The sequence below is a fragment of the Leopardus geoffroyi genome, chromosome B3 (assembly GCF_018350155.1).
Source record: "Leopardus geoffroyi isolate Oge1 chromosome B3, O.geoffroyi_Oge1_pat1.0, whole genome shotgun sequence".
In the NCBI taxonomy this organism is placed as follows: domain Eukaryota; kingdom Metazoa; phylum Chordata; class Mammalia; order Carnivora; family Felidae; genus Leopardus; species Leopardus geoffroyi.
Genome location: NC_059337.1, coordinates 72,552,917 through 72,568,880, shown reverse-complemented (window position 1 = coordinate 72,568,880; position 15,964 = coordinate 72,552,917). Strand labels below are relative to the sequence as shown.

Here is a 15,964-nt window from a genome sequence, read left to right as displayed (position 1 = left end):
TCTGCCTTTCCAAATATAAACCCCTTGAGGGCAAGGACTAGCTCTGCCTTGTTTACTGCTACATACCCAAAACTTGTGCTCAACAATGAATGAGATCCCAAAACCCAACCCACACTATGTTGAGCCATGAGACTAAGACTTCCACGCTCCAAAACAACAGAGCCCCTCAAGAAATGCTAGGCAGTTTCTGACCTAAAGGGTCCATAAAAACAAAAACATATGTGATTAAAACTAATAAGTATATTAAAAATAATAGTCATAAGTAATAATAATTAACTTTTAAAAGAAAAAGTATACAGTGCCTACTGGAAGTAGGAGATTTAGCTCTCTCCTGATTTTTAAAGATTCCATTCTTTTCTCCTTCTGAAAAGAAGCAGAAGACCTTCAACCTTCTCAATATGTCTTTCTCTACTCCTCTGAAGCCTTTCCCACTCCTTGCCCACCATCATGCTGGTCTATTGTGTCATATCTCTTTTCTTCTCTTTTTCCCATTCCCAAAAGGAAGAGGGAAAAAGTCTGGAGGGCTTAGGAAGCATAAGAAACAATGTGGACAAGTGAGGCACATTGTAATGGCCCAATAAACCTGAAGGAAAGAAATGTACACACAGAGATGTTATGAGTGATACCTGTGCAGTGCTCATTTGCTATAAACCCACCAAATTTTACTCATTCCCTGAATAATCCAGTAAACTCACAGATGGACTGATCCATGAATAATTTGGCAGATGGGGACTTTCAAGTGTAGAAAAAAGGACTCACGGCTTGCAAACTAAAGATGTCAAGTAGAAAATACTGAATTCAAATTATTGAGGTCAAATGAAAATTAGTTTTTAAATGCGTCTTTTATCGACTTAGTAGTGGGCTTTTTTAAAAAGAAAATTTCTTGAAAAAAAAAAGAGCTTTTTTATCTGTTGAATGTATCAAGATTTAAGGCTTGAGGTAAACTTTTATTTCTAATTCAAAGCTTTCATCATTGACTTTTTTTTTAAGTGGGCTCCATGCCCAATGTGGGGCTTAAACTCATGATCCTGACATCAAGAGCCACATGCTCCACCAACTGACCCATCCAGGTGTCCCCAGGGCTTTCATCGTTTAGTCTACTAATAGATCAAAAGACTAGTTTCTTAATAAATGGAGTGTTGAGAAATTAATCACAGAGATAAGGTGGGAGTAAAGTGCCCACATTCTGTGAACACCAAAGAAAATTAGAGAAGAATGTCTACTTCCTCTGACATGATAACAGGTCCTTTTAGGGGTACGTGCAACCTTTAACAAGAAGTACGGTGGTGGGAATAATTGTTTTCAGGCATCCCTTCTATACAAGCCCTGGACCAAAACCTCCACACAACCAGGAAGTTAGGATGGTTGTACTTCTTTCTTACACCAACATTGATTTGTCACGGAGTCTTTCCTAGAATTACAGAGATTTGATGGGATATTAGAAAGAGAAGTGTGGAAACCCACAAAGAAACCTAAATGATACCTCTCTGACCTTATCTACTACCACCCTCCCCTTCATTCACTCAGCTCCAATTACATGGACTCCTTGCTATTCCTCAAACGCTTGGAGCACTTTCCCACCTGATAGCCTTTGCACTGGTTGCTTCCTCAGCTGGGAACCTCTTCCCCTAAATCCCATAGTCAATTCTCCCATTCCCTTAGTGCCTTTCCTCAAATATCACCTTCTCACTAAGGCTTATGCTGATGACCCTACAGAAAACTGGAACTCACCCAGAATCCCCAGCATGCCTGATCCCATTTACCCTGATCTACTTTTTTATTTTTTGAAAGCATTGATCAACTTCTAACATACTATATGAATGATCTACTTAATTAGTCTATTGTTTCTTATTGTCCATCTCCTGCTCCTAGAATGTCAACTCCATGAGGGCAGGAACTTTTGTATGTTTTGTTCAATGAAGTATCCAAAGTATCTGGAAAATTACATAGGACATAGTATTAGTTCAATAAATACTTTTGAGTGATTATAACCTCTCCAATATTTTAACTTAGTCCTTTAGGAATTGATCATTAGAAATGAACTTACTGGGGTACACAGGTAACTTAGTTGGTTAAGCGGCCAACTCTTGATTTTAGCTCAGGTCATGATCTCACAGTTCATGAGTTCAAGCCCCATGTTGGGCTCTGTGTTCACTGTGTGGAGCCTACTCCAAATCTCCCTCATTCTGGCCCTCCCCCCACTCTGTCTTTCAAAAATAAATAAATATTAACAAAAACGTTTTTAAAAAAAGAAACGAATTTGCTAGCTTATAGATTATGACTCAAAATAGTGTTGCCAAACTGCTTTCCGTAATGTTTGCAGGGTTAAGTAATTCACTCATGGTCACTCGGTTAGCAGTTGGTTGAAATGGGATTTGAACCTTTCAAGGCCTACACTCTCAACCACTGTGTCATGCTACGTAGAAGAGATTGAACCAATAAACATCAAGGGGTCTTTAAAGAACAAGAAGTTATAACTATGCACCCCTTGAAGGGAGGGAAATACCTCATTCATTTTTGTATCCACATAGCAAAGTACCTGGCACAAAAGAGGAATTCACTAAATACTTGTTGAATCAATTGACAAAAAAATACTTTTAAAAAGCAACATTGCACATAATAAACATGAAAAGTCTCAAAACTTAGGGGGAAGTTGATCTGTGCATTAAAATCATTGCCCAGGTTTTTAAAGAAGTCAGTAGAAACCTTATCAACAAAGGGACAATTGAACTAAAAGGATCAGAATCCCCACTGGACATCAACAGTGTGTACATTAATGTGTATTGTGTACACTGGGATTCTTCATGAAAGACTAAACGACATTGAAAATCTGTGCCTTTCTGCCCTTTGCTTTTTCCTCGTACCTTTCACTCAAGGGCTGGGCAATGCCCACAGCAGCTTCACAAAGTAGATAGTAACAACTTGCCCCTTTTTGAAATCACTGCTCTGAAGAATATAGTGATTTTCTGGGGATCCAACGTGATGAGCAGCGGAGTTGAATCCTTTACCTCCTAACTCCTTAATTTCAGCCTCGTCATCTCTGCCATTTCCTTAGAGACACCCCAAGTCTTTTCTCTCTGTTTCCACCTGACTGCTATTTCAGGACTGCAGGCTCAGACCTTGGCAAAGACACACTTAGAGAAGGCTCCTTTCGCTGAGAGGAACCTGAGTTTTCATCTTACTAGACCATCACCATTTCAGCCTCAAATGGATTTGATCTTGAGCTACCAAAATCTTTTTTTTTTTAATGTTAATTTATTTTTGATAGAAAGAGCATGAGCAGGGAGGGGCAGAGAGAAAGAGGGAGACACAGAATCCAAAGCAGGCTCTAGGCTCTGCACTGTCAGCACAGAGCCCAATGCAGGGCTCAAACTCATGAAGCGTGAGATCATGACCTGAACCGAAGTTGGACACTTAACCGACTGAGCCACCCAGGTGCCCCCGAGCTGCCAAAATCTTGCTTAGAGGGATCTTGTAGGAGGGAACTCCTTGGCTGTGTCAACTGAATGCCAGGGGCTTAAACCCTAAAGAAGAGACAAGGTAGAAGCTCTTGGAACACACTGAAGTATGACAGCTTTATTTCTCTAATAAAATGGAATATGGTTAAATTTCAGAGATACTTTATGGCTCGCCCTACCTTCGCATGGCAGATTGGAATTCTGTCCCAAGTCTCCTGCCCTTAGATTTTTCCACTACTCGGCAGTTGCCTCTAGAGAGCTGAGGTAGATTAACTCCTAAATCTCTTTCAGTACATTGTACTTAGTTTTTATTTTTAAGATTTTGTTCTTTGGAGTTTATCATAGTATTTATTTTTTTTAAGATTTGATTCTTCATAGTATATTATGATCTTATCTACTTGGTTGCCAACCAAAACAGGAAAGAACCCTCTGAGAAAAAAAGTTGCTCTGAGGTTTTTAAAGGTGGAGAACCAAATGGTGTCTTCTCTGCATACAGAGAAAGCACTCAACAGCGCTTCTCCCATAGGTTACAGGTTTACACAATCTGTACACAGAGTTACGTCCCAGTGAGTAGCACTGGATTGGGAAGCCGAAGGGGAGCAGAGCTCTCATGCTTCAGCTGTACTCTTCCATTTCTTCTCCAGAACAGCCCAAATCTAATATGTATGCTGACTTTCAGAGCACCAGAAAGATAGGCTTTCTCTGGTGGTAATGAGGACTCTGTTGCTTACACAAACAAGCAAAGACTGAATGACCATCTGCCAGTAGAAGAGACTCATTCTTTCTTTGAAAAATTGTATCATATTCAACATTCATTCCACAAACATTTGTGAATGCCTAGCAGGCACTGTGCTAGGCAGAGGGAAGTGATGGTCTAAATCCCTCTCAATCCCAATGGCTTTTTGATGACTAGAAAGAAGGAACAGGTGCTGTGGCAAAATCTAAAAGGTGACAAGTCATAATCCTAGACATTTTGAAGAACCTTGGAGGGTGTATGTATTTGTGGCGTTGAGTGTGCCTTTGTAGAAAGCAACACAATGAAAAAGTATACTGAGTCCTGAGACTGAAGAGAGATTAAAATAATTCTCATAAATTAAGAGTCCTTCTACTAGATGTATAAATACCACACCAAGTAAAGAGGTGGTAAAACTCACCAATTCTCTTCAATTACACAGGAGTGCTTTGGCTGGCTCTTATAATGTTCTTTCTTCCATTTCTTCCATAATCCCTTCTGAAATGAAACAGAAAGAAAACAAACTGATTTGGTCATTAGCAGCTGGTTATCTGTTTAAATAGTCTCACCCTTTTAATGTTGGTCTCTGGATTTTTTTTTAATCTCTTTCCTTCTCTGTAAATTTTGCATTTGTCCTTTTCAATACTTCTTCCTTCTTCTAACCAAGTATGGTAGAACTAAGCCTACTTGACCTTGCCACTTTAATCAGTAACTACCATGGGCACCATTAGAACTATATTTGAACAGGTTCCAAAATCTGCCACTCAAAACCATTCCTTCATTCAACAAACAGTTTTATGGAAGGAAAGTACTTATTTTTTGTTAATATAAATAAATTGTATACTTTATGAGATATAAACTAATATGAATTTAAAGCTTAAAATTTTTTATCAAGAAAATAGAAGTGTTTTGATCATGGTACTCATGTCACAATGTACACATATATCAAATCATCACATTGTCACTTCAAGTGTATGTAATCTTTACTTGTCTGTCAATTACACCTCAATAAACCTGGGGGGCAGGGGACAGGAAATAGAAAAGTTTCTGTGGAGTTGTGTCAAGTCAAAACCAGTTAGTCTTAGGTTCTATTGTTGTCCTGCTGAACTAACAAGCATTATTGAGTAAAGGCCTATTTTGTGAAATAATATATCTAAAAATTTGAATTCTGGGGTGCCTGGCTTGCTCAGTCAGTTAAGAGTATGTGACTCTTGATGTCACAATCATGAATTCAAGCCCCGTGTTCCTCATGAAGCCTAAGAAAAAGAGAAAGAAAGAAAGAAAGAAAGAAAGAAAGAAAGAAAGAAAGAAAGAAAGAAAGAAAGAAAAAGAAAGAAAGAAAGAAAGAAAGAAAACTAATAATAATTTTAAAAATTAGAATTCTCTTTTTTTTTCACTCCTTTAACAAACTGATCTATCATAATCCTGGGTACACTTACACAGGTCACTTGACTTTATTTTCATTATCTGGAACATAGGTACTAATTTGATCCCTTTAATTATTGCGATAGTTAATTTTATATGTCAACTTGGCTAAACCATGGTACCCACTGTATGACCAAATACAGGTCTAGATGTTATTGAGACGGTGTATTTCAAATGTGGTTACCATTTAAATCAGTAGACTTTAAGTAGATTACCTTCCATAATTGGGTGTGCCTCATGCAATCAGTGGAAACCCTTTAAAGAAAAGACTGAAGTCCCCAAAAAAAGGAATTCTGCTTCCAGACTCAAGACTGCAAGACTGACGCCTGCCATTTTCCAGCCTGCTGATCTGCCATGCACACTTCAGATTTGCCAGGTCCCACAATCTCATGAGCCAATTCCTTAAAATAAATCTCTGTCTCTGTCTCTCTCTCATTCTCTCTCTCTCTCTCTCTCTCTCTCTCTCTCTCTAACTCTCTCTCTCTCTCTCTCTCTCTCTCTCTCTATATATATATATATATACACATACAATTTAGTTTGATGATAGATCAATTGATCGATAGATAAATAGGTCAACCCTATTTATCAGGACAACCCTGACTAATACAATGACCTCCCTTGCAATTGTCTTAAAGATGAGAATGTGGTTTAGGTTTAGGAAAGTTTACATATATAGGAAGACCATTATTCCTTTATCACTCCCAGGAGATAAACTTCTCCGGAAGATCTTATTATATTCTCTCTCCCTCCCTCAACATCTATCTTACCTAAACAACAATAGTCATTATTACTTTACAAAGGTGAAGCAGATAGAGGATAGGAAAACTCAGGGTCATCAAACCAAATCAATCAACCCACTTACTTTATGAAACTCTGACTGTCTTTAAAAGACCAAAGCAATATTCCTCAACGTATAATCAGTAACATTCATTCATAGTCTTATCTTGCTTATTTGAAATAGATTTTCCACTGACATTAAACACTTACCACCTACTCCAAATCCTCCTCATTATTCAGTTGTCCTCTTATACCCTGTTACAGAAGCCTAGGATGGAAAATCCTAGGGCACAAAATTTTACACAGGGTGGATTTCAGGCTTGAAAGCTTTGGGATTTTTATCTGTCAGACATAGGATTTTGAAGTGCTCATTGGATGACTATAATTGAACTTGACATCAATGGATACTCAGGGGAACTATTATAAGTTTTCCATTTCAATGAATTTCTTGTTATTAGTCTCATTCATTTAGCAGTTTAATAAGTGGACAATAAAACCAGCAGCCTCCAAATGTTGAAGAGTGCCAAACTTTTGGCAATTAGTATGACATCAGTTTGTTTAGCCACCGTACTAATGATTGCAATACACATCAGAGATTCAAAGTCCACTGACAAATGAACGTCACCCATGAATACTAAATAAATTAGTATCAATCCATGGGCTCCCAAAATACCCAATATGCAGCCTGGAACTCACTTAGTTTCAAGAAATAACTGACTCAACACCTCCTCATTTGTCTTTTCTATTGCTTGAGTAAAAAAGTCAAAGCAAAAAAAATACAATCTGCTCTGTACAGATTATCCACATAAGATAACCTCTTTATGTAAGGCAAAAATATCAAGATGTTTGGAACCAGCTAGTTTTTAAATCTCCTTAAGAGATTTTTGACTACCTAAAGGAAAAACAATAATGCATGGTGGAATTTATAATACGCAGAAATAAAATATACAAAAATAATAAAAAAGGCTGGGAGGAGGAAAATGGAAGTTTGGAAAATTCTTATGTTATACAGGCAGTGGTATAATATTATTTTATAATATACTGCTTTAAAGAGTATTCTCTAAATGCTAGAGAAACAGTAAAATAAAGTGGTATAGTTAATAATGTAATAGTAGAGATGAAATAAAATATTTTTAAAAACTGAGTTAATCCAGGGCACCCGGGTGGCTCAGTCAGTTAAGCATCCAACTTCGGCTCAGGGCATGATCTCGCTGTTCATGAGTTCGAGCCCCGTGTTGGGCTCTGTGCTGACGACTCAGAGCCTGGAACCTGCTTCAGATTCTGTGCCCCCCTCTGTCTCCACCCCACTCCTGCTTGTTCTCTGTCTCTGTCTTTCAAAAATGAATAACCATTAAAAAAAATCTCACTTAATCCAAAAGATAAAAAGAAAAAGAACATAAGAAAAATTAGGTTGGAAAACAAATAGCAAAACAGTAGATTTAAACCAAACCCCATCAATAATCACATTAAATGTAGACGGTCTACCTTATATCTAGAATATGTAAAGAACTCTTACAACTCAACAATAAAAAGACAAATAACCAACCTGAGAATGGGCAAAGGATTTAAACTGACATTTTCCCAAAGAAGATACACAAATGGCCAGTAAGCCCATGAAAAATTTTTCAACATTATTATCCTTCGGGGAAATGCAAATCAAAGCCACAACAAGATACCACTTCACATACACTAGGATGACTATAGTCAAGAGACAGAAAATGACAAGTGTCACAAAGGATGTGGAGAAATTAGAACCCCCAATAATAATTGGTAGGACTATAAAATGATGCAGGCATTTTGGAAAATAATTCGGCAGCTCTTCAAAATGTTAAAGACAGACCTATCATAACCCAGCAGATCCACTCCTACACCCGAGAGAACTGAAAACATATGTCCACACAAAAATTTGTACATATTCATTGCAGCATCATTCATGCTATCCAAAAAGTGGAAACAACTAAAATGTCTATCAGTTGACAGAAGGTTAAACAAAATGCGGTATGTTCATAAAATGGAATATTATTCAGTAATAAGAAAGGAATGAGGTACTGATAGGTGATACAACATGTATCCACCTTTTGCAGTGTAGGAGATGAAAAGACTATGAAGTTTGATGACGTTGAGGAGAAAAGAATACCGAGGCAACAAATGTCATGGGCCCTGGCAGAGTTCCATCATCGCAAAGTCAGTAAACACACAGCAGGCTCTAACCATTTACAGATGCTTCACCATTACCAGAATCACCAGAACAGTGAGAGTAGGAAAAAGAACAAGGGATGGGTGAGTGCTCCCGAAGTCCAGGCCCAGAAGCACCACCCCTACCACAGGCCATGGGTGTCACCTTACTATATGTGTAGATTCCATGGGCCTTGACCGGACAATTCCAACGCTCTGGTGCAGGAAGTGATGGAGGATACTGACAACCAGGGTGCAGGACAGCAACGCGGACCAGTAAGACAGAATGTGAATCAGACCTATAGACCGTAGTTCTGCAGGGCCCCTCTTCACCAAACACAGCCTAGTGAGGACAGCAACGAAAGGGAGATGAGAGCCAAGGTCAGCAGCCATATCGGGGTCGGTACCACAACTTCAGTTACCTCCTCAGATGCCCAGAAAACCCTAAACCACAACATGGCAAAGAGACAAAAGCAGTTGATCCACCAGCTGGAAATTCATCTGTTCCTGAGGCTGAGCAAGGTAGCGCTGAGTAAAAGCCAGCTTAGGACCTCTGCCAAAGTCTAGTTTACTCATCCAACCAAAAGAAATGAATATAAAATTCCAGTAAGAAGAAATTTATAAAATATTGGAGCTGATGCTGTAAGTGCTTGCTTTTTTGTCCATGGACCAGATAACTAGAACTATCTGCATTATCTGTGCAGCTTGGGGTTTGTAATATTTTTACCTAAAGCCCTTTACCCTATCTTTTGGGTAATGACAAACAAGTTTTTTTGTATTTGTTTTTTTTTTTTATGCCTGGTTTTTCTCAATACATCTTTAAAGGTTTTTAAATTGTGGGGTGCCTGGGTGGCTCAGTCAGTTAAGCGTCTGACTTCGGCTTGGGTCATGATCTCACCACTTGTGGGTTCGAGCCCCGTGTTAGGCTCTGTGCTGACAGCTCAGAGCCCGGAGCCTGCTTTGGATTCTGTGTCTCCCTCTCTCTCTCTCTCTCTGCCCCTTCCCTGCTCACACTCTGTCTCTCTCTCTCTCCAAAAATAAATAAACATTAAAAAAATTAAAGATTTTTAAATTGTTTCTTATCTAGCCAAGTTGAAATGACCAGGAATCTCACTTTGACTCTGTAACAAAAGTTTGTAACTTGATTTTTTAAGTTAATTGTAATATTGTGATTTATATTAAGAAATACATATTTGGTCTTCATCCCCTTTCCAAGCACCCTTTCCAAGAGCTCCAAAAACCCTAGGAATTTCCTAAGTGATGAGAACTATAAAGGTGTCTTTTTTATGTTACTAAGGTAACTTTGAAAGCACCAAAGGAGAGGGGAGCTGGTTGCCAGGAGAACCAACCTTGGTTTTTTTGTTTGTTTGTTTCTTAAAGTTTATTTATTTATTTTTGAGAGAGAGAGAGAGAGAGAGAGAGAGAGAGCAAGCGAGCATGAGCTGGGGAGGGACAGAGAGAGAAGGAGAGAAAGAATCCCAAGCAGACTCCATACCATCAGTGCAGAGCCTGACTCCGGGCTCAATCCCATGAGATCGGGCCCTGAGCCAAAACCAGTCTGACACTTAACTGACTGAGCCACCCAGGCGCCCCAGGAAAACCGACTTTGTAATTAAAGATTTGGAACTTTCAGTACCACTCCCTGACCCCTGGGGAGTGGAGAGGGCCTGGAGGAGCAGGAGCAGGGAAGGGACAGAGAGAGAGGGAGACACAGAATCCAAAGCAGGCTCCAGGCTCTGAGCTGTCAGCACAGAGCCTAACACGGGGCTCGAACTCATGAACCATGAGATCATGACCTGACCCAAAGTCAGACACTTACCCAACTGAGACACTCAGTCACCCCTCAAGCTTGGCTTTTTTTTAAATGAGAGCTCACAAATGGAATTATCAGGTAAAAGAAATATGAACATATTAATGGCCTTGATTTGTAATGTCAGATTATTTTCCAACAGGATTATGTCCATCGAAATTCCATCTCAAAAAAGTTCATTTTAGGCACCTGGGTGACTCAGTTGAGTGTCTGACTTCGATTCAGATCATGATCTCATGGTTCATGAGTTCAAGCCCCACATCATCAGGGAGCCCACTTCACATCCTCTGTCCCCCTCTTTCTCTCTGGCCCTCCCCCACTCATGCTTTCTCTCAAAAATAAAAGCATTTTTTTATAAAGTTCATTTTAGGGGCACCTGGGTGGCTCAGTTGGTTAAGTGTCTGACTTTGGCTCAGGTCATGATCTTACAGCTCATGAGTTCCAGCCCTGCATCAGGCTCTGTGCTGACAGCTCAGAGCCTGGAGCCTGCTTCTGATTCTGTTCTCCCACTCTCTGCCCCTCTCCCACTCATGCTCTGTCTCCCCCTCTCTCTCAAAAATAAGTAAACATTAAAAAGGTAATTGAAAGCAAAGAAAAAAGTTCATTTTATTTATTTATTATATTTATTGGGGGTGGGGTAGAGAGTGCATGCATTCAAGTAGGGGAGGGGCAGAAGGAGAGGGAGAGAGAGAATCTCAAGCAGATTCCATGCCCAGCACAGAGCCCCATGTGGGGCTTGATCTCATGACCATGAATCACGACCTGAGCCAAAATCAAGCATCAGATGCTTAAATGACTGAGTCACCCAGGTTCCCCTCAAAAGTTAATTTTAAAAATCACAATGAAAACTCACTTCTACCTCACCCAAAGACAATTCTGTTTAACCTTTGATTCCAAACAAATTATATAATACATGGCTAACTATATCTTATATTAACTTGGAGCAGCCCTCACTTTTGATTTCCAAATAACCTACAATCTGAGCCTCAGAGCTCTGGTCAGCCTCATCGTGTGTCGGGACAAAGCTACATCAATAATAATTTATTTTCTAATCTAGCTAACAGTAGGCTATAATGTTTAACAAACTTCATTGAAAATTTGAAGACAGTATAAGGGAATTACAAAGCAGGAAAGGAAAATCTTAAAACTGACTAAAGATTTTTATGATTCTTAATGTCCAATGACCATGCCTTGCCATAGGAATCCCCTACTGGCTCTCTTTCCTCTCCTTGAATTGCAGCATATTGCCTATGCTTATTTTTCTCCCCATCTTCTATGGGTGATTATATCCCTGCATTCAAGTGCAAAGCCCTACACCTCATTTCTACCCTGCCTGATAAACTCCTAAAGTATATTAAGATTGTATCAATTTCTCAGGAAAGCATGTAATATCCTTGCAAAATCAATCAGAATATTTAACATCTCATTTTGAAGCATTTGGATCTGGATTTCCAAAGTTCAGGGTCTCCCCAAAAAGATCGAGTATCACCACAGTGGTCTCTCCTGAGCAAATAATCTACCCCATATACAAACTCCATCTTGCAGCCTTTAATCCACAACCAAGAGTTGTCAGGATTTCACCTTCCACAAACCAGAGAAGAGAGAAATACTGAGATCCAGTCCCTGAACCCCTGGCACATAACATTTAGTGAAAGTTCAGGATTAGAAGTGAAATACCTAGGGACACCTGGGTGGCTCAGTCGGTTAAGCATCTGACTCTTGATTTTGGCTCAGGTCATGATCTCACAGTGATGGGATCGAGCGCCACGTCAGGCTCAGTGCTGGGGGTGGGGCCTGCTTAAGATTCTCTCTCTATTCCTTCTCTCTCTCTCCCCTCTGGCCCTCTTTCGTGCTCTCTTTCTCTCAAACCAAAAACAAAAAGAAGTGAAATAGCTAACACTTATATACCGCTGAGTATGTAAGTTACATGTTACCTAGGTAGGTAGGTAGAAATAGAGATAAACATACATAGTTATAACTCACAACAACCCATGAGCCAGGGACTATTACTATTACTATTCTCATTGTATAAGTGAGGAAACTAAATCAAAGAGAAAGTGACTTACTCAAGACCACCCAGCTAGAAAAAAGCAAATTCAAATCCAGGCAGTCTACTCCCAAAGTCCCCAGTCGTAACTCACAGCAGGCATCCACTCAGGAAATACAGTTTCTCACTGCCACGGTCACCTGTGAAGTTGGGTGCAGCTGAAGAGGCCTCGTAGCCACCGCGTGTCTCACGGGCAGAGGGCAGAGGCAGAGTCTGTCCTCTGCAGCTCGGCCAGGAGGAGGTAACTGGATGCATCAGAGCGACCAAGGAACGAAGGAAAACCACCTCTCGTCTCCCAACCATCCAGAGCACTTCAGACACACGTGTGGGTGCTCCGCTGCCACGTTGCTGGTACCAATCCGGCCCGCCCAAGCCAGACGTCCGGTTCGTGCGCTTGGCCCGCACAGAGGCTCCTTCCAGAGCCGTCCCCTCCGTGGGCTGCTGAACGCCTTGTCCCGCAGCGCCTGTGAGAACACGCGGGTCCTTGGCAGGGCAGCGCTCCTGGAAGCCACAGCGTTATTTAAAAGGAGAACACTGCCACCGCTGGAGGAGTTCCTCAGACAGACACAAGTGACAGTGAAGCGGCAACGGTAGTGATCATAGTGGTAGCAGCAGCCACGGTAGCAGTAGTAATATGGGGACGGTTAGCACCACTTCAGGAAAATGTGGATCAGAAAAGACTCCTTCATTACAAAGACCAGAGGTGGCAAGCATTCAGCGGGTAGAAAATTATTTTGAAACCCCCCTGCAGAGTTCGCTACTGACTCGAGCCTTACTTCCCACCGTCAGGGAAACATAAAGAAGGAAATCCCCCCACATCTGCTGCGGGACACCCCGGGCCAGGCACTGCATCCCCCCGGGCCTGAGCCGCTGGAACCGGCGGCAGAAGGTCCGTGCCCTCCCTGGGGCTGAGGGAGGAAAACCCAATGTGGATGCAAAACCCAGAAGAAACACCAGGGTGGGAAGCTCCTCTCTTGACAGGTGACTTTCAGCTTCCGCAGGAGAAGTTGCAGGTTCCCTTAGAGCAGCGTCCTCGCAGGAACGTTTTCTACTGGTGAATCCACAGGCTGTAGTCCAGGAGATTCTGTGAACACTGAACAGTAGAATGGTGTGTAAAGACCAAGAGATGACAAGTGGGAAGAATAACACAGGGAGAGGCAGAAGTGGTCCATTTCTCCATAATAAGAGTTTCTCTTCTCCCAAGGCAGGAGAATATGGAAACAGGGGTGTGATCAGACATGGGTTATGCACATTGTGTGTGTTTGGGGAGGTGGGGGGAATAGGGATGGTGATGGTGGTGTTTGCAGCACTGTGGAAGAGATGGGAGAATTTTACTACCAGCAATCAGGTATTTTTATTTAATCTCAAGAAATACAATATGTTCATCTGTACATATGTATGAATCTAGAGAAAGAAACAGAAAGACAAAGGAAACTATTAACTTTAGTTGCTTTACTTTAGAAGGCTAGAATTAAAAGCAAGGGGTGAGGGGCACCTGGATGTCTTAGTCAGTTGGGCCTCTGACTTGGGCCCAGGTCGTGATCTCTTGGCTTTTGAGTTTGAGTCCTGTGTCTGTCTCCCGGCTCTCAGCATGGCACCCACTTTGGGCTTTGGATCCTCTGTCTCCCTTGCTCTCTGCCCCTACCCTTCCTTCTCTCTTTCTCTCTCTCTGTCTCTCTCTCTCTCTCTCTCTCTCTTAGTAAATAAATAAATAAATAATCTTTTAAAAAATCATTCTTTAAAAAAATTTTTTTAAATGTTTATTTATTTTCGAGAGGGAGAGACACAGAGTACAAGCAGAGGAGGGGCAAAGAGAGAGGGAGACACAGAATCTGAAGCAGGCTCCAGACTGAGCTGTCAGCACAGAGCCTGATGCGGGGCTCAATCTCACAAACAATGGCAAAGACCTGAGCCAAATGAGCTCCCAAAAAATATTCTTTTAAAAAAAGATAATACTGTCATCTTGTGGCCAGATGTAACATTGCAACTTTATACACACGTGCACACACACACACACACACACACACACATACACACTCACTAAACATTTTCTTCCTTATTAATTTAGAACTAAGAAGAATCTTAGAAATCATTCCGTCTCTGTTCAGACCCATCATTTTACAGTGAAGGCTCTTGAAGCTTATATCCCTCTCCAGGCTTCATTTCTTCACATTTAGCCAGTTGCCCAGTATTACGCAGATTAACATTAACTTTTATAAAATAAATACATAAATATCCAAAGTTATTCGCACTGGCATATGCTGCCAATGCCTGCACCTGCATGTGAGAATCAATTTGATATCAAATCAACTTTTGGTAACTTTAAATCTGAGATTCATGTTTGAAAGCATGGCTTTTTTTCTCTGTCCATAGTATTTAATACGTGTGGTAGTTTCTCTTATTCATTCATTTTTTAAGTTATTTATTTATTTTGAGAGAGAGCGCATGCACAAGCAGGGGTGGGGGGCAGAGACAGAGAGAGAGACAGAGACAGAGAGACAGAGAGAGAGAGAGAGAGAGAGAAAGAGAATCCCAAGCAGGTTCCACTCTGTTAGAGCAGAGCCCAATGTGGGACTTGAACCCACGAACTGTGAGATCATGCCTGAGCCTAAAACAAGAGTCAGAGGCTTAACCGACTGAGCCACCCAGGCACCTCTCTTATTCATTCATTTAAAAGCATTCGTTGAGAACCTACTATGTACCAGGCACTGTGCTAGGGTTAAGGATCGCACAGTGAGCAAAACTCTCACCTGTCATGGAGCCTACATTCTAGCGAAGGAAGGCAAACAATAAATAAGCAAATGAAAAATACAGCAGGAAACAGGTGGGGAGGATCAAGAGAGACCTCACTGATTAGATGACATCGGAACAGAAACCAGAAGACATGACATGGGTCCCCTGATGGATATTTGGGGGAGAGAGCTGATCAACTGAGACTTCATAACACCACTAAGAAATTGGAGGTCATTCGAAACTATACTGACAAGGTTATTCCCCATAGCTCCCTTTCCCGAACTCTAAGAGAAAGGTTTCCTGCTCTCTCTCTCAAAATAACCTAATGAGGATTTGGGGAGGGAAGATCTCATTAGGGAAATACCTTAGAGCAAGATTTCCCCTGAGGTTGGAATTTTTTCTTCATATCTCTTAACAGCGTGCGGGTTTTTTTTTTTTTTCCTTCTAATCAAAGCTGCAGAGCCAATAGCTGATGAAAACCAATGTAAAATACGACTCAAGAGGTATAGGAGTCACACTCATCAAAGAGCCAGGAAAGGCAGCGGCTCTCAGAGATTCTGAATACTTATTTGCCAGGAAAAACTCCTGAAAGATTCCTAAAGCCTTCCCCCAAACAGATGCAGAGCCCCTTACCACAAGCCAGACTGACTGTCTGAAGCACAGCCCCCTGGCTGCTGGACCATTCGGCTCGAGGACAGCCAGCCTCCTCCACAACTTTGCAGCTCCGTCCAGTGACTCCAAGCAGATGGAAAAGCAGTCCTAAAACCCGCTCCATTCAAACTACAGTCACCAACTAATCTTGGAAC

The 15,964-nt window shown here is 41.1% G+C and overlaps 1 pseudogene; it reads left to right on the top strand.

Moving 5' to 3' along the window:
* The first annotated feature begins 8,386 nt into the window (after positions 1 to 8,386).
* On the top strand, positions 8,387 to 9,140 carry LOC123583691 (annotated as a pseudogene).
* Positions 9,141 to 15,964: the final 6,824 nt, after the last annotated feature.